We start from the raw sequence: 20,825 nt of genomic DNA on the forward strand, positions 1-20,825 counted from the left end.
TGATATAAAATTATGTTTATTCATACTTAATAGCTATTTACAATTTTTTACACACTTAGCCACTATAATTATAACTTGTAGATCCATCACTCATAACCCGAACAGTTTGCATCTCACTCGCTGCCGTGCCGGCAGGGCTGCGTGTCAAATATACTCGAACGGTACATGACAGAGCCTCCTCACGACTAACAGCGGCAGTTGCGGCAGGCATACCACAAAAAATATTGCGAAAGGGCTAAACAGTATGCAAGCGCCCAGCCACGACATCAAAAACCAGGTGGGCACGAACGCAACTTGGTCCAACATTATCATTTCACGCTGTATTTCGGCCGGTTTCCAAACAGTTCATAATTATATAGTATTAAAATTAGTGTAACAACTAATTGATCCGTGTCGCGTCTTCGGTCGCAGTGTTTCCCAAGCTGTCGGCATGCGTGCGGCTAGGAACGCCACCTGAAACAGCAAACATATACGCTCATTGTTTTGCACTTTTGTAACACTTTTGTCACGTTTGCATCAGAAACAGGAGGATGCGAAATAGCTATATTTATACTTTTATCCGTAATACTATCCTCGTGCCGCCCACCATACAAAATTATAGCCAAGGAAGTTAGAATCTTGTTTTATTTTCAATTAGGTTGAATTTCATTTGTTCGAAGATTTGACGAGACAAATGAAATGCTACCTACTTTGTTTTTAATTAAGGTAAACATTCCATCGAGACTGAGTGTACATCCTAATGTAGGTACATTGGGCGGCACGAGGCTATGGCCAGTAGGCCTAGCACAGGAGTGGTGCAACAGTATCTCTCCCGCGAAATACGTAAACTAAGTAGTCTATGTACCCGTCTTTTACTAATTGTATAAATTATAAAGAGGGACGGGTATTATATCAAGCGGGCGAGATACTATCGCGCCACTCCTGCCCGGCCGTTTTTATTTAGGCGTCTAAAAGTTACAGTTATAGATTATAGACTATATAATAGTCCTTCTGTATAAGATAACTTATTGGCCCCTAATAAATACGTAATTAAACCGTAAATGCGTTGTTTAACCTTCATTGTCCTTTAAAGGTCCGATAAAGTGAACATTTAATTAGCAACGGTTTAGCTTTAATTTCAGTAGTCAGTAAGTAGGTGACATAGCTATCTATAACTGATAGGTATGTTCTGCGTTTCACATTAAGATAAGCTAGTATTGATGTATATCTGTCGTAGTCAGATCGTATAATCCGCCGTATTACATTACGGCTAGCCGTTTTACAAAACAGGGGCGTTTTGGATTGTCATTGCGATACGTTCTTCAATAAGGCGGCCTACGTTTAGCCGCATCGTATCTACTATTTAGATTGTAGAGTGACCAGTTCTTTCGGTCGCCTACGTAACCGGAGTTTGACAATGTTTGCAATCTAATTTATTTTTACCACGGTCCCACCGCACTACATGTGTTTCTTTTCCAAAACATTTCCTTCACAACTTAAATAGACGGAGCCCCGCTTTGTGGGGCTCCTATTTCTGGGCGGTTTGCCCTTTGGGCATCTGAAGCTACCTAACGAACCTAACCTACATATCTACCTACGCTTTTTTCCCCAAAGTGCAATGTTTTCACGGACGTCTCACTAAATCAATAGGTAGGTAGGTTAGGTTCGTTAGGTAGCTTCAGATGCCCGAAGGGCAAACCGCTCAGAAATAAGCGGGGCTCCGTCTAGTTAAGTTGCGAAGGAAATGTTTTTTGAAAAGAAACAGTCCGACGAACTCCAGATTTGATGGACACCCCAGCGTTTTTCATAGTTTGTTGTTGTTATGTCAGGCAGCGCCACGAGTGTTAAAAATGGGAACTAAAAACTGCCAAAGCGGCGCCTAATGACTCGCTGTATTACATTACGGCTAGCCGTGTTGAAGAACGTATGGCGCTGAATACATTCCGGCGGATTTTCATTCAGCCGCATTCAATCCGGCTAATCGTCGAACCGCCGCATTTCAAAACGCCCTTATTTTGTAAAACGGCTAGCCGTAATGTAATACGGCGGATTATACGATCCGACTGCGACATATCTACATTTCAAAATATAAACAAACGTTGAACAGAAATAAATATTACTCAAATACGTTATGCCTGCCAATTACATTTATCTAGTATTCTTAAGATAAGACTCTTATTGTCAGGATATATATAAATGTATAACGACTCAAGGGCCTTGGTAGCCGCAACTTGATAGTGTCGATAATATAATCATTCACCATTCACCATTTATTTTATCCTTAAACAATACAGTCATTGTGTTAGGAATCACATTAAATACAAATAGCATTGATATAGTATAAAGAAGTATTTCTTTTATATTAAGTCAGTGACAAATAGCAATAATAATAAACCACGAAGAAGATAGGTATTGTATTTTTTTCTTACTATCATTAAAAGCGTGGCCAAATCTTGGAATAAGATACTGCGTATGAAAAAACATTTGGCAAATGGCTCTCTTCAATCAATCACATTCTTATCACATAATGTGGCACGGGAGTCAAGCCCGGAGCAAATTCGTCTTGGATTCATTGGATCCGCGAATCGGCAACTAAGGGCCTATTTAGACGGTACGAGAACTCGCATGGGAGTTTTATTAAATTGCGTCATTTGATCGGTCGGCTGAATTGATGTAACCTCAATGGTCCGCAATGTAACTAAAATCGTATACGAGTCCGCGCGCCGCCGTCTAAATGAGCCCTAACGATAGATTATAAGGATTTGGGTTAAATTAGGACCATGTCGTTATCCTGTTCAGTGGCTTCTTTCAGTATTAAATTGGAATGAGCATGTTTGTGTTACCTCTACACTTGTTACTCTGAATACACTGCCTTTAACAAAGCATTGAAAGTATTGAAAAGGTTGGTTCTTGATGTTGATCATTCTTTTGACGATTTCAGTAAATTTGCTCCTAAAATACATATCGTTGTGTTACCGTTTAACGACTTGAACAGTTCACAGGTATAGATTTTCTTTTACGATAAAAATAAGTTGCAAATTGATCTACCATTTAGGTACCTACAAAAATTTCTGGACCAAGCCCATCTCGAGTTATATTAAACGAGGGCCAGGCCTGGGCCCCTATTCGACATGTGCAACTGTCAAATTTCGCGTCATTTGAAATTCAACTGTTGAAGTTCATTTGAAGTTCATCAAGTGCTGAAGTTCATTTGGTACAAACAATAATTTAACAAAAAACAACTTTGTTTTATTATTACTTTAAGGTTTATAATGGTTTGGTTTGGTTGTCACCTAACTGTGGATTGCTAATGTCAAATTTTGACAAGTAATGATTCCAAAGGTAGACTTGGTTCTCTATGACCTTCGGCACCATCTTGGAGTTTTTGACGTGCGAAAGGGTAATTTATAGCAAAGAGTAAAACTTTTTTTTTCAGTACGTAAGTTTACATGAATTAATGACATCTTGTGAGCGATAGACCAACGAATGCGCTGTAGGCGATGCGGCGGCGAGTAGTGGAACTTACGTGACAATTTCCATCAATCAAAAAGGGACTACATTGCTGATGGTCGATAAAGGCTATTAATAATTGAATTTTGACAGCAAGAATGCCTTATTGACAAGCGATCTTTTTGTTGAACCCACACCTACACGTCAAATAATGCTTGCTCCACACATTCTCCTATAAACGCTCAAAATTGTAAAAAAAATGAAACAATTTACTCATCACCTCTCTCAACTCAAGCTGCCTATTTCTAAACCACGTTAATAAACCACAAGTTGTACCTTAACACATTTCGTAAACCACATATTCAGAAAAGTCCGTATTTTATTACTAAGTGGAACATGAATAGCTTGTATTACTTTTTTGGCATAAAAATAATCTAAATTAGTCAAAATATTTTGACTAAATATTGCGCTACTGCTACCTACTATATAGGTACCTACTACCTTAGTAACTTGGTAACTTTGTCAGTCACCAACTATTTTGATGCTACCTACAAAGAGCATCTAAATAGTTGGCGACTGACAGGTCAGGCTCCGGTCTTGGTAAGTAATATAGTCAAATACAGTAGGTCATAAGACCTAACATTACTACCAAGACCTAAAAGTACCTATTGTTTAATATGTATCTACTCAGAGATGATTTTTAATTAAAGGAGATTAAATACATATATGTTATTCAACTACAAATAAAAAAAATTGATCTATTTCAGTTTACACATTTTTTTTCGTTTAATTTTAATAAAACATTAAAGTTTTTAAGCATTCAACTTTATTTAATTTTCTTCACTTTATTATTTTCTGATATTTAGGTAGGTATGGTGTTTCAGGTTGGTAACAGGAAATAAGAAAACCACACCTCTCCAAAAACTCTGCTGGTGATTCACATCTGTAAGTTTAAATATGAAACATGATAAAAACACTTAAATTAAAAACTTAATGTCTGGGAGACCGAGTTTTGCTCTGGAAACATATAATAACCCAAAAATGCGCGTTTTCCCAGAGATAAAACCTAGCTAGATCGATTTTGCGCCCCCGTAAACCTCCATATAGCAAATTTCATCTAAATCCGTTTAGAGCCGTTCCCGAGATCCCCGAAATATATTATACATATAAATAAATAAATAAATATACAAGAATTGCTCGTTTAAAGGTATTAAAAACTTATAAATAAATTATTAGCCCTAAATCCTGGTAGTGAGTGTAGTGACCTACCAAGTGCGGTAGGGTGCCCTTCTGCAGGCTGGCCGCTTGCCCCGCTGGATAAGAATGCTGATCCGCATCATCAAAAGCATACAGATATAAAGCGCTTTGACAGCTCCTCATAGAGGCAACGCGCGCTAGGCCGCACGCCATAAATCTAAGCTAAAGTCTTAAATTCGAGATCATGAACATGAAATATTGTTCGCTATAATATTAAAATCATAGGTATTAGACCTATGATTTTACTATTATAGCGAAAAGTTAGCAGGAGACGGCCGTGCCGTGGTCGTGATAGGTACAGCATGCGTGGACCAGACAAGCAAACCCTGAATTATGTCCCTACCTATTTTACTATACCTTTGTTCACCATTATGTTCACCTATGTATATTTACTCTTCTTTCCAAGATAATCATCTTTTTCAAAATGTAACCCGTATAATTGCCTCAATTTTTTTTACACAAAGTTGTATGTAATCTTAATTCGATAATTAATGATGTTTTACATATTTATCATATACTATTTTGCAAATTTTTCTTGGATATTACGTTGTTTATTTCGATTGACGTGTTTATTATTTTCGTTACTATGACAGCGTTTTTTTTTTCTTTTTTGGCATTTACTACAGTAGCCAGTGTCATGTCGATATAAAAACACTTTAAAAATGGAAAGGTTGAGTCCTCAATACAGTGACATTATAACTCAAACAAGAACCATCCAAAGGGGGGTGGGGGAAATTTCGTTATCTGCCTCTCTATCACTCTTGCATATACGAGCGAAATTTAATGGTGGCAGATAACGAAATTGGTTTCGCGGCAGGCCCTCTTTAAACAAACCGCCTTGATTCATCAATGTTATATTTATTAGGAACAAACGTTGACTGCCGACTGTCCTGTCTTCAGCAGCGGAGTTGAAACAGTCGCCGTGGTCGAAATCGGCCGGGATATATATATATATATATATATATATATATATATATATATATATATTATTTCGCGGTGTACCGTCAGCGCTAGAAGTGGGCAGCAAAGAGTAGTATTATATATATATATATGTACACCGCGAAAATCAGTAAAATGCTGCAAATGATGTTAAAGGTCTGAAAATCGGTACGATTGATCTTTAGGACATTTGAAACAATTTGACCCGAAGCGCCAACAAATAAAAAAAAACGAGAGGAGTTATGACGTCATGTTTTTTTGTATGAAATAAAAAAAAATGTTTAGAAACCTATCGTGTATGGTATTAAACGAAAGGGCTTTCTGAGCCAATGCTAAAAATATATCACATAGTTACATTTCAGTCATTTTGTTTAAATTATAATAAAAATAGTTTTCAAAACATACCAAGTTTGGGCTTCTCCAGATACAATACCATAATTTTTTTTTTGTAAAATATACCTCAAATTATCCCTAATATCCTCATATCTAACCCTAATAAAGCAATTTTGAAATTATTTACATTTAGGTTTTTTTTTTAATTTTTCAATTTTACAAAGTGTAATAATAGCCCTGCCGAATTACTCAATACGAGTAATAATGTCATTCGGGTAAAATAAGAGTATTGAAACTTGCTTTTTCTACTCCCGTACTTTTATTTGTCATTTAAAGGGTCGTGCACACACCTTTAAACCCCTAACTTATAGTTATCAACACAAGTCTTTAGTCTATTCCCCAAAAAAATATTTGTGCATACACGCAGTATCTTTTTGGCACTTTTACGATACTTCGTGTAATCACCATTTAAAAAATATTGTATGGAATACATTGTTTCCAACCTAATTTTAATTGTCATTTCTGACAGATGAGTAAACCATAGACATGTTTTGGTTAATGGTACGATTATTTTCATCTTTATAGGGCTGTATCTCCTAAACCGTGCGTCGTAGCACAAAAATAATCAAATTTTCGTTCCCCTTTGAAACCCCTAAGTAATATTTAGAAAACATGAAAAACAAAAAAAAAATAAAGAATTTTTTTTATAGGGTTTTATCTCCTAAACCGTGCGTCGTAGCGCAAAAATATTAAAATTTTCATTCCTCTGTAAGAAACCCTAATTAATATTTAAAAAAAAAAACACAAAAAAGAGATTAAAAAAAACAAAAAAAACTTTATAATGCTGTATCTCCTAAACCGTGCGTCGTAGCGCAAAAATAATCAAATTTTCGTTCCCCTTTAAGAAACCCCTAAGTAAGATTTAAAAAACACAAAAAAAGAAAAAAAAAGAAAAAAAGAAAAAGAGGAAGAAAAATATTTATAGGGCTGTATCTCCTAAACCGTGCGTCGTAGCGCAAAAATAATGAAATTTTCGTTCCCCTTAAGAAACCCACGCACTGAACAACCTATCACATTAGGACATGAAACAATCATCATCATCCATTTTTATTATTATTTCATTGCATTTCAAAGTAAGTGCTTGGTCGTAGAAAAAGTATTGTATGCAACGTTGTTTAACCGAGTCAAAAAATACTAGTGGCGTCTTTATTAACAATTTTCGGTTGTTGTTTGTTGTTATTGTTACTCACGCCACTCGCCTTTTTTGACCTCTCTTAAACAACAGTTGCATAAAATACTATTACATGTTCCTTTGGTAATATCTAAGCTTTAAGTAAGAAAAAGTTCAGATGAGTGGGGGGTGGAGAACTCGGGAAAGGGGGGACGTTAAAGGTGAGTTTTTTCGGTTAATTCTTTCTTAATTATTACATAGACAATTTTTACTACGACTTATAGATTCCCAGATATAAGCGACTTTCTGAAAAAAAACCGTTATATATTAATTTTATGCTTTCTTTTTAAATATTTAATTGAGAGATTCATAGATCACACTATATAAAATTGAAAAATAAAAAAAACCTAAATGTATATAATTTCAAAATTGCTTTATTAGGGTTAGATATGAGGATATTAGGTATAAGATTAGAGGTATATTTTACAAAAAAAATTTTACCGTATTGTATCTGGAGAATCCCAAACTTAATTGGTATGTTTTGAAAATTATTTATATTATAATTTAAAAAAAATACTGAAATGTAATGATGTGATATATGTTTGGAATCGGCTCAGAAAGCCCTTTCGTTTAATACCAAACACGATAGGTTTTTAAACAATATTTTTTTATTCCTTACAAAAAAAGATGACGGCATAACTCCTCTCGTTTTTTTTTATTTGTTGGTGCTTCGGGTCAAATTGTTTCAAATGTTCTAAAGATCAATCGTACCGATTTTCATACCTTTAACATCATTTGCAGCATTTTACTGAATTTCTCGGTGTACCGCCAGCGCTATATAGGTATACTTGGTCAACCAGATCTTGACAGTAGAAAAAGTCGGCAATTTTGAAAAATGTAGGCGCGAAGGGATATCGTCCCATGGAAGATTTGAATTTCGTGCCTTTTTTTACTGACAAGATTTGGTTGACCAGCTATATACATATTATACTACTCTTTGCCTACGCCTTTGCTTTAAACTTTTTTTAACAAGTTTTCACAGACAATTAATAATTTGACATAGACACATCAAGGCGGTTTGTTTACAAAGGGGCCTATCGGGAAGTGCGAAAATCGAAACTCAGCTATTTGCCTCTTTATCGCTCGAATATGCAAGAGTGATAGAGAGGTTAGATAACAATATTTCTAATTTCTGACTGTATTTTTCTTTAAATATTTTCAAATATAATTAAGTTGCGTTGTTTTATCACAAAGTTAAAAAGACTTAAAAGACCACTGTCTGTATCATCACCATCAGATCAACTCGATGGTAACCATAAAAATATTGTATTGTCACCCATATTACATATTATGTACTTATGTAAATTTTCAGCTTCATTGAACACCCGAGAAGTGGGTCAAATCTAGACACGCGGTAGCGTGTCCAGCCAAGTTCAAAGAAAAAGGAACTGGCGACGCAGCAACCGTGTGTAATATTACACGAACCATTTCGAGCTACTTTTGACCCCTTCACAACTTGAAACCTACTTAACCTACACACATGAAATTTGGCACATGTATTCAAGTCCCTTAGCTTGTTCAAAATACACTATTTCATAAACATAGCTCAAACAGTTATTGATAAATTAACGTTTAAAAACCGGCATTTTTGTGACTGACTGACATATAGATCAAAAACCTAACCCACTTCCAGGTGACCTAGAAACTTGAAATTTGGCATCAAGGTAGACTATTAGGTGTATATAGAAGGAAAAATGTGAAAATTGGAAATGATTGATATTTTGATGGAAAAAAATAATTAATACTTATAGACCAAAAACCTAACCCACTTCTAGATTACTTAGAAACTTGATATTTGGCAAGGTAGACTATTAGGTGCATATAGAAGGAAAAATGTGAAAACTGGAAATTATTGATATTTCGATGGAAAAAAAATAATTAATACTTATAGACCAAAAACCTAACCCACTTCTAGATAACTTAGAAACTTGATATTTGGCATCAAGGTAGAATATTAGGTGCATATAGAGGGAAAAATCTGAAAACTGGAAATTATTGATATATCGATGGAAAAAAACATACTTATAGACCAAAAACCTAACCCACTTCTAGATTACTTAGAAACTTGATATTTGGAATGAAAGTAGACTATAAGGCGTATACACTTTTTGACAATTAACCGCGCGTTAGCGAGGGTCTCCTTTTCAGCTTAGGCAAACTGCTTTCATGATGAATACTATAGTAATTTCTGTACAAAAAGTAATGATATCCCAACAAAAACATAAATGTGAAATGAGAGCCAAGTTCAATATTGAGAATATGTGTCGTTGTTGACTCGCCGACAAAAGAATTGAGATCTATATGGGTGCCAAGTTCTGTGCTGTGTAGAAAATCCTGAAATTATAAAGGATTTGTCTTGGCTAGTTTTTACGTATAGGCATATAGGTAATATATATTTTTCTGTTAGTTTTTCAAAAACTTGGTTTGTTGTTAAAAACTAGCCAAGACAAATCCTTTATAATTTCAGGATTTTCTACACAGCACAGAACTTGGCACCCATATAGATCTCAATTCTTTTGTCGGCGAGTCAACAACGACACGTATTCTCAATATTGAACTTGGCTCTCATTTCACATTTATGTTTTTGTTGGGATTTAATTTGCATGATTTGATTGGAACCACATTGGAACAGACAGACAACCAACGGGACAGATAAAACTAAGTAAAAGCTTGAAAAAATGTGGCTTTTTCAATTTCTATTGCAACTTCAGATGAAAACGGGGTCTCTATTGTTTCCCAAATAGTTTTAAGCCATAATGTATTGTTTGCTCGAATTTTCGTTAGTCATAATTCATTTAGTTCAGAAACGCGTCACTTTTCAGGATTGCCATAAAACAAATCTAACCTAACCTAACCTATCTATAGGATAACCTAACTAAAATCTTGAAATGTTAACGGTTTCAGTTTTATGAGTAATGATAATATGACAAACAATACATTATGACTTAAAACTTTATGGGAAACAACGGGACCCCATGAAAACGTCCTTATTGAAGCATAAGGACCCTTAATTTATGGAAAGCCACATATAACAACCAATTCGAGGCTACTAGGTGGCAAAATACGACTCAATACGAGTAGGTAGGTCAAATACACGAGAGTATTAAAATAAGGATTTATATTTGGCCAAATATTCTTGTGACAAAGTTATTCTTCCTCGCGTTATCTCGATTTTGCCACGGATCATGAGAACCTATTGTTCTCTTGACAATTAATCCCAAGGATTGACGTAGGCACTAGTTTTTCCGAAAGCAACTGCCATCTGACCTTCCAACCCAGAGGGTAAACTAGGCCTTATTGGGATCTGTTAGGCTGTTAAAGTTTAAAGTTACCTACTCGTAAGTCTCGTAACACAACATATAAGTTTCACATAACAAAATTACTTACATATATATATTATGTACCTAAACATATTACTTTTCTAAAAAAAGGACTGAAATCTAGTGCTGCGAAGAAACGGTATTTTTGTTCGGCTTTTTTGTTGCTATTTTGGCATATGGATACATGGTAGAAGAAGTAAGTTTGGAATCCTCCTCCGTTTTGCGTGGTCCGACGCACCTGGCCGGGTTTTCGCGATTTTCCGTCAATGTCTGTCAATACCTTATTTCTTACGAACACCTAAAATAATAAGTTTAAAATTAATCTCAATGTCTCCAGTTTGCTGTTCATTCAAACTGACAAAATCCAAATTTCTAAGGCAATATACGACCGCTGTCTTATATAAGCCATTAAAATTCATCATGAATAACCCCACGTTGCGTTGTTATAAATGTAATTAAATAAATAATTATTTTATTTAATTTATAACAACTAATTAGGCATAGCGTCCAATTTAGAATATGACACAGGCACTAGTTCTTACGAATTTTACCTTAATTTATTAATCAAAGGACCTGAGGTAAAAGTGAGAAGAGGTTAATAAGCAGATGCACCAGCTAGTCGCTGACGCTCCGCTTCCCCCGGGATTAGCCCTTAAGCCTGCACCTAATAGACTGGCTCATAGGGGGCTATGAGCATGCTGTTGCGTCAATTTTCATTTTTAGAAAAAAAAACTAGTCTACTAACTACTAACAACACAATAAATGCTTATTTTGCCGCATTCTTCACTATCTCTCCCTATTTCACTGCCATCTAACCCAGAGGACAAAAATATAGCTTATGACTCATGATATTTTACTTCACCATAAAGTAATTGGTGTAATATCAAATGATATTTTTCACACAAGTTACAAGAAGTTCATTGCTAAGAACCACGACGATTGGTTTAAAATTTAAACTTTATATATAATTTGTTACCTAGTAATTATAATAAATCTGTTTTCTTTTTGACATTTAGTGGTATATGTATTGCTGTATGTTTATTGTCAAGTTTTTTTAATTCTGGACAATTGTCATATATTCGTTTTCATGATAGATCTACACCAACGCAACTGCATGTCATGTTCTTGCGGTTTATTTTTATAACGCCAAGATCAAAATTTGACTGTTAACTCCATCTTGCGTCGAGTAGAGGAATCAAAAAACTATAGAAAATAGAAATGCAGTTTACTCTGTGCCATAGAATCCCCTTTTAAATGTCATAAATCCAAACATGGCGGCCATACCAATAGACAATCAAGTCTAGCGATGAAATGATTTGTTTACATGAGATTCACTGACAGATAATGATCTTTACCTATTCGACAACCCACGATAGTTCAGATTCAAATGAACTTCAACATGCGACGTCAAAATTGGCATGTCGAATAAGGCCCCTGTTCTATTTTTGAAACTCTTCGTGTCCTCCCACTGCATTATTATCTTATACTTTACCTCATGCTTATACCTTTAAACGAGCAATTCTTGTATATTTATTGTAAACGAGCAATTGTTGTATAGATTATTAAAAAAAAACCGGCCAAGTGCGAGTCGGACTCGCGCACGGAGGGTTCCGCACCATCAACAAAAAATAGAGCAAAACAAGCAAAAAAACGGTCACCCATCCAAGTACTGACCCCGCCCGACGTTGCTTAACTTCGGTCAAAAATCACGTTTGTTGTATGGGAGCCCCACTTAAATCTTTATGTTATTCTGTTTTTAGTATTTGTTGTTATAGCGGCATCATCTGTGAAAATTTCAACTGTCTAGCTATCACGGTTCGTGAGATACAGCCTGGTGACAGACGGACGGACGGACGGACGGACGGACGGACAGCGGAGTCTTAGTAATAGGGTCCCGTTTTTACCCTTTGGGTACGGAACCCTAAAAACGGCTCTAACGATTTCGATGAAATTTGCTATTTGGGGGTTTTCGGGGGCGAAAAATTGATCTAGCTAGGTCTTATCTCTGGGAAAACGCGCATTTTTGAGTTTTTATATGTTTTCCGAGCAAAGCTCGGTTTCCCAGATATTGTCTAGTAAAACGACAAAAGGGTAATACGAATATAACCATAGTGGGCGGAATTTTAGCATAATTATAATTTTGGCTTGGTTAAGTTTCCACGTAATATTTATTATATGATATACTTAACTAAGCTTAAATTTATCTCACGGTAAGCGAGGTAACCAATGAGTTACGGCATACGTGCACACGAGACCTCAATACCTGACCTTTAAATATTGACCTCTAAAGTGTTTACACCCAAATCACTGACAGTGACATTCACCATATAGGCCTACGTTGATACCTACTTGAAATACCTTATGCTGTCACTATTAAATGTATATGGAGCTTTTCAAAAAAGTAGTGTAGGTACCTACCTACCTACAGATTTTCAAAGGTCCGTAACACACATATGAGACGTAAGCGTCTATAGGGTAAGGTAACCGCTTACCATCAGGCGTAGGCATAGGTAAGTTTGCAACGAACATGATATCCATACTTAATATTATAAAAGGAAGTCTGTCTGTTTGTTACCTCTTCACACTTAAACCGCTGAACCGATTCAGATGAAATTTGGTATAGAGATTGTTTGAGTCCCGAGGATGGACATAGCATAGGTTTTATCTCAGAAATCATCCCTTAATAATAATGATTAATTTTATTGTACTTACTAACATGTAGCTGTAATGTATTATGGTATTAACAATATTGTATGGAATTTTAATATTCTGAATTAAAGATATTTTTTTTTTTAAGGGGATGGAATTTTGAATGAGGAATCAACAGCAACTGCATAACAAAATGTGTCGATAGGAACTGTCCCGCCCGCGCGGTGTAGCACGGAGATAGGTTGAGTCCCGGGGAAGGACAGAGGGTAGTTTTATTCCAGAAATCACCCTTTAAGGGGGGTGAAAATGGGGGTTAGAAGTTAGTACGCGGAATCAACAAAAAGCAAATTGAATAAAATAAATATCTACCTAAAATACTAATTCCACGCAGGCGAAGTAGCGGGCAAAAGCAAGTAAAAAATATTTTCAAGAATTATGAACGCGAACTAATTCACTGTCATCAAATTGTTGCATGTGTTTCGTCATCTCAATGTCACGAAGCGGCTAGACTCGAGTATGGCGTTATATGGTGTAACCGTGGTAGTTTTAACCCGTAGGTATTAGCTACGACTCAGAGCAATTTGCGTTATTTTTTCTGTCTTTACCCAGAAACACCAGAATATCACATTTATGAAAACTTTTGGAACAAAAAACTAAGATATAGGAATCCCAAATAATAACTAACTTGTTTTTTATTTTATTTTCAGATACGCTACTAAAGTTATTAATAGCTTACTTATAATTGATGTAAAATGCTAATATCTATGTGCAATTTGACTGGCTTGCGTCAGTCTTTTCATTGCATTTATATTTATTAAATTCTAGAAATATCCAGCACTTAATTATTTACCACTTCAAAAGTAACGTTGAATAGGTACACATGCTTTATGGATAAACTTACCTAGGTATTATTAAAGTTAACACGTATAGGTCCTTGGGTTTTCTTTTAGATTCCATTAGTTTAGTTTAACAGAACGAAACACACTATCGGTAGGCATATGACTCATAACGGCTTAACAAGTTAAAGATTATTTGAACGTCTTTTCATTTCGAAACTTCCACGCAGAATGCAGATTATTATGAAACCACGAAGGATCCATAACTTATGAACTGGTTTTCATGGCATTGAATGTGACGTGCAGTGACCTTTGAGACTTTTGTTTGCATAATTTGTCCAGAAATAAAATAACAAACAGTTCTTCTTTGAACATATTATATCTAATGTACTAACAGATATTTTAGACGCAACAAACTTGGGGCGTGTTAAGGTTTAGGCAGGGAAATGGGAATGATTTAATGCATGCCTGTTTTTAGCGGCGCTGGGCACTTTTTGAGGTGGGGAAAAAATGATAAACTCCAGACAGCGTAAGGCGAACACGTGACCGTAAGGTTTAGATGGCCACTCATTTAGATGGCATTTAAATCAATAAAGAAAAACTCAATGTCATTACATGAAAAAGGTTCTAATCTTGTACGGGCTGAAATACGAGGATCTCACAGTTACATTCTAACTTTATATCACTCAAATACAATTCAATAAAGCTACATCTTGATGCAATCGCTAATAAAAGTGAACTCTAGTACTGGTGAATAAAACTTAAAATATCATGACCAAATATATTTAGATACGAGGTCTGCAAGGTAACTTTACAATTTATATTCGAATTTTAAACAATTAACGCTACAAATTCGAATTTCGAATTTTAAACAAGCTCACTGACCATGCAGCAATTTCTGAACTAAAGTTTTTCAATAGAAAGGAGGATGGGTCAATTATAGATAGTGCTGCAGACATTTTGGACTAGTCATTGAGTTTTTACTTCTGTCGGCACTCCCGGAGTGCAACTCGTTGTTTTTTTTTTATATATATAATAGGTATATCATGAATATTTTTCAATGAAATAAATTTTATCTTATCTTTTTTATCTTATCTAATTAGTTGGGTCAATGCGTAGCTTTGATACAATCTTGTGAATATCCTAGTAGTGACGTTTACATTTATGTACATGTATATTTAAATGGAAACAATTTAGGAACACTTTTTAAACACTGAACTACTGACCGAAGCCATTCACTGCTCCTTGTTTTCCTTCAGGAAATTAGGATTTAAAACTGTTTACATAACGTCACGTGTATTTTCACTGTCACTTTCAGTTGTACGCGCTGTTGTTTATCGCGGTGTGGTTCAAACATACTGTGCGCTCGCGCAGCGGCGCCGGCGTCGCGGTGCAACCAAGGTTTCAACACCTTAGCCAACTGTCTGCTCGCAACCGTCCCTCTCACTCATCCTTCTAAGCTCGCTTGCAACGGAGATGAAAATAATAGCAACTACTGCAACTGCGTGGCGACTGGTCGACCTTCTGATCTACCATTATTGCTAATATACCCAAGTTGCTCAATCGCCCGCTTTAACTTCACTCCTTGTGCCACTTATGGGGTTTGATAGTCGTATTTTTAGGCGATCTATAGTTAACGACGCAGTTGCAAAGATTTGCAAAAGTTCTGTAACTTTGCAAGCGTTTGCAGAGACATTGCATAGATAGAGGTATAGCAGGTTTGGTCATCAAGTTGTTATGAATATGATCAAACCGATTAAAAATGAATTGTAATCGCGTGATCATTTAAAATCATTGTTTTTTAGGACCGCATAATATCTTCATAGGTACTCTTAGCTTCATCAGAAAGGAATTAATTTTCTTATATAGTTAAAAGGATAAAACTTAAACTTACATCATCCATATTCCTCGTTTGACTTGCTTGTCTGCCTCTGCAAGCCTCCAAATTGGGTACCTGTGAACAGTAGATTAATACAACCATAAAATTAAAAGGCAGATGATAACTAGTTTTCATTTCTGATCCACTAAGAAATCCGTAAGAAATCCGTACAGTTACACAATTAAATATGTACTTATTACGTTTTTGTTTTCTTATTATCATATTCTTTTTCAATTATTAATTATGTTTTTAGTACCTATGTGTTGCTAAGGAGTATATAATTTACTTAAAGTACTATGCTACATTGTATAAACTTAGCACGTTTCATATTTTACCATTCTAGAGAAACAACAAATCAAAAATCCTTTAAGTACCTTTCCATTTTTACCTAAAAAAATCTAAGGAATTAAAAATAACACGTTAATAAGTAAATTTTATGTCATTACTGCATATCTGTCACGATTGTGTATATTATGTTTAAATTAATCTAAGGTTCCAAGTAATTATAGATAAGTTTTGCCCCCTCGGTAATCACGAAGAGACCCAAAAACTTGGCCTCTTGCCTTGAGCGTATCGGTGTTTACATTAACAGACAGATTATGATAAATATCATGGGTAAATTAACAACTGCGCGTTTTCTTAATGTTGTTAATCTAAAGGATAGACTTACTAAATTGTTCCAAAAGCTGAGATTTTGCGAATACAGAGAAAGATTATAAACATGTTTCGGCTTTTAAAATAATGTTTCAGTCAATGTTTCATATGTGGAAGTCTGGAAGTAGAAGCTCTCTTATGTTCAAACGTAGTAACGTAGGTAGTAAGATTCTAATTGTTGTTATGTATCTACTCACCCCCTTATTCATAAACGTCTGCTAAGTTAATCAGTTGATGATCTTAATTTGTCCCTCTCTATGGCATAACGACAGATAGGGACAAACGACGATCATCTACTGATTAAGTTAGCAGCCGTTTATGAATAACGCTATTAGACGATAAACTTATTCCAGGGTATTTTTTCCGTGTCTCATTCTGAATTTATATAACAGAATGTGAACAATAATAAATTGCCATTATTTATTTGCTTTGAAAAATAAATAACAGTTGGTATAGGTAGGTACTGATTTATAACTTGGCCTAGCAACGGTATCTACCTATTCGTTGAACTGTTACTAATGGTAAAATATCAATAAATTCATTTGAAATCACACTATTCTAGTCCATTCAGTGAAGTGCATGCAGTTGACATAAATTGGTATTTCATTTATTGCTTTTCTGTTGGCTGGGTACCTACGCGACTGACGCTCGCCGGGTGCTAAGGGCGACATTAGTTAATTGATAGTTAACAGGCCGCGACGTGCCGATCGCTTACGCTCCGTAGCGATCGAAACGAAACTGTGGGCCCAATTCGGATTTTGTAATAGACATCTATTAGATATCTTTTAGACATCGCCAAGATACGATAACGATATGTTTAAGATCAAATCAAATTATAAATTATTAATTATGTCAAATTTGACATTTCCACGATTCTGGAGATATGTTTAAGATCTAACCTGTCAAATTTGACATTTCTGCGATTCTGGAGATACTCTTGAACGATTTCCACAAGACATTACTTAGAGATTTAATTCACATCTAATAGATATCTAACACAATCCATCGTAAAAGTGACATTGGTTGCCCGAATTGCGCTGCAAAAGAGAACTAGTTGAAATCTAAACTATAACGTATCTAGAATGAATCTAGTACGTGTCGTCTCTTGTGAATATCTTGAAGTTCGAATACGGCAGTGTCACTGTCGCACTAATATGGAAGAGTGATAGAGAGACACAAAGCGTTTCGTTGTCGAAGCGATAGCGATTGTCACCTTGGCTAGTCCGGCAGATGTCAAATAAAATGGAAATAAAGTGTGTCAAAGGTCTGTTTGATTTCAAACATAGACAGAGAGAATCATACTATCTTTGTCTTACACTAGTACTAGCACCCAAAAGAAAAGGATGAGTATAGTTTTTTTTGTTCCTATTTACTGACAAGATTTGGTTGACCCAGTATACTCGTATGTGGCCGCGTCGCCAATATCTACCTAATTAGCCAATTGGTTTTGTAGTAGTGACAACAGTTGAACATTAGCACACATCATTAAAACACATGATTGTGTAAGAAATGTCTTGATAGATAATTTAAAACTACATGGTATACTTACTAAAAATTTCAGCTCTCTAAGCATTATCCAAGCCGAAACTACGAGGGTTCGAAAATACGACGAAACGTGCCGAGAAAAGATATGCACTGCCTTTTGCCCTTTGTCTCGTCTTGGCGGGGGCACGGCCGTGTCCCCAGATATAAAAAAGTAACGATATGTTTTAGTTTCTTTGACAGTAGGGAGATGCCTTTTGGTAAGTATAATTTTTCCTATTATGATTTCATATCGAGTAACTATAGCCAACATTTAGTTTTAAGAAGTTTGATCCCTTTACACGAAAAAGAAGAAGAATATAGCCAACGATTTTAAATTAACATTATTAGGTAGCTATATTCTGACCGCTGTTAATTAATTTTTTGGCTGCTTAACTTTTTAAAAATGATAATTATTTTTTGCATAAAAATCACAGATTACGTTATTTTAAATAAAATACAATTATTCCGTACCGTAAAATGGGGTGAGCAGGGTCAAAACTGAAATTCAAACCTCGTTAACATTTTATTTTTACATATGAAAACTGAATGGTGTATATAATAAGTGTTCCGGACGTTTTTATTTTATTTTGGGTAGTTCCATTTCATAACTTTGACGATAAAGAGGAAAACCCACCTCACCCCGTAGTGCCTCGTATTTGGGGTGAGAGGGGTTTTCATACAAAGGTGATTTTGGAAGATTGTTGGATCGATTTATTTTTTATTATGCGTATTAAGTACTATAGCTCCATTTTAAATTGGAATACATTATTTTTGTAGCAGTAGCCTTAAAATCCCTTCTCACCCCCTTCTCAAACCTTCTCTCCCCATTCATAACCCACCTCTTCCCGCGAAACCTACTCACCCCGTTTTATACAAGTTTATAGACCACATGAAAATCATATTGTTACCTACCTCTGTATACGATTATACGATAAATGCATGTTGGCTTTCTATTAATTTTAATAATTATTGTATTAATGTCCGTATTTGTTACCATTAACCTTAAATTTCAAGTAAAATTGAGTTCTAAACGTCTGTAATAAACACCTACCAACAATTTAAATTATTAATACAGCACTGTCACTGGCTAAAGAGATAAACTGATAAACAAAGTATAAATAAGTAAGTTTACACTTACTTACGTAGGAAGCGTATTAAGTAAAGGAATGTCTTGACTGCGTCTTTAGTTAATACCTACACCTAGCAGTCAGTATAATTTTAATAACAACATAGCACACCACATTTTAGTATTTCGAGCAATCTTAGACTCAGAGTGACCCGTTTTATAAAATATTTAATACATTCGGTACAACTTAATTAAGTTCAATGTTAATCCAAGGTTCTCCAAGAAACCTGGGACTCATTAAGGCACTTAAACCAGTCATGAAGTCTTTGTGTTTTTCGGAAACGCCTGGGCTAGACGACGAACAGGTTTTTTTACATTCTCTTTTAACTGCTCGTCATACCTTAATCGGCTGGTTAACCTCAAGGGCCTCAAGGCGAACAGCTTAAACCATGCCACCTAAATTGACATGTTTTGCTTATATTTTACATTTGATAAAAGCTGCTATTATTGTTACCTATGTTATCTGGTTATGGGCGTTATGGCTTTGAAATAGGAAACGTAATAATAAATATTTCGTAACCAACGCTTATGAGCACCAATTACCAAATTGGTGCTAACTGATAGGCAACCCACCGACTTGTTAACACACTATAGTTTGTGTTTTTAGCATTAGAAAGAACTTCGCAGAAGTAAGCTTGTGGTTCCAAATCCGGCACTTTTAGCGGTAATAATTTGAAATAAATTATATATATGTATTGACCATGCTACATTAGATAATTCAATAATTATTAACAATTAAAGAGCCTGATAAAAACTGCACGCTTGCTTCTGTGGAGTTCTTTCTAATGCTAAAAAAAAACGAACTATACTATTTCACTGTGAAATATGTAGATAGTTGCTGCACAACTGTTAATCTACAAATAGAACCTTGAATAAAAAATCTAGATTTGTACATTTAGAACATTAATTTTGCAGCAATGAAAAGTTAATATTAATACTAACCTGGTTGGTAATTCTGCGGGTTGCTAGTAGTACTGGTCTCACTCTCTGTACGATTTCTTGGCCTAAAAAGTAAATTCCATGGATTGTAGCTCGCAGCTGGCGCCTGTTCGGTACCAATCTTAGGTTTGTTTTTATTATTTGTAGAATCCATTATATCCTGAGTCTTGAAAACAATATTTTTCTATTCAAATAAAATGGTTTAAGTAAAACAAGTTAACTCTCTCGCGCAAGCGCCGGTATTATACAACTTGTAGTAATGACAATAAAGTAGTAACTAAGTCACTCCCGTCCCGCAAACCAAACCACCGCACCGACCAGCCGGCCCATACAATCTTGATAGCGTTGTTTTGATCCGAACATACCCGAACGGGCACGGAAACGACCGAAGCCATATGTACACTTTATAACAATTCAAAATTACCGTTTAAGACGGCACTAGTATCTTCACGAGCACCAGAACGCAGGAGCATTTTGGTCAAACAGTCGTTTTGCCGTCAGCAAAGATAAGTTTGTTATACTTCTGTAATAATAATGGTGGACTTTGCGCCTTGCTCGACCATTACAAAGAAAAGATAACGGCATTGCCATGTGTAAGTAAATTACGTTTAAATTATATAAAAACGAAGTAGGTATGAAGTGACACATAAGTCACAACGGTAAGTACCTAACTATGATATTTTTATTTATACACATTAATTAGATCGAA

General features: G+C 35.3%; 1 long non-coding RNA gene across 1 annotated transcript; it reads right to left on the reverse strand.

Moving 5' to 3' along the window:
• LOC134663225 (uncharacterized) lies at positions 1-20,395 on the reverse strand. Its single transcript, XR_010098129.1, has 3 exons — positions 20,120-20,395; positions 15,885-15,948; positions 1-453 (listed from the first exon to the last, which is right to left on the reverse strand). It is a non-coding gene; the product is annotated as an uncharacterized LOC134663225 (long non-coding RNA).
• Between the last annotated feature and the right edge of the window lie 430 nt (positions 20,396-20,825).

This window comes from Cydia amplana, chromosome 4 (assembly GCF_948474715.1).
Source record: "Cydia amplana chromosome 4, ilCydAmpl1.1, whole genome shotgun sequence".
NCBI lineage: Eukaryota > Metazoa > Arthropoda > Insecta > Lepidoptera > Tortricidae > Cydia > Cydia amplana.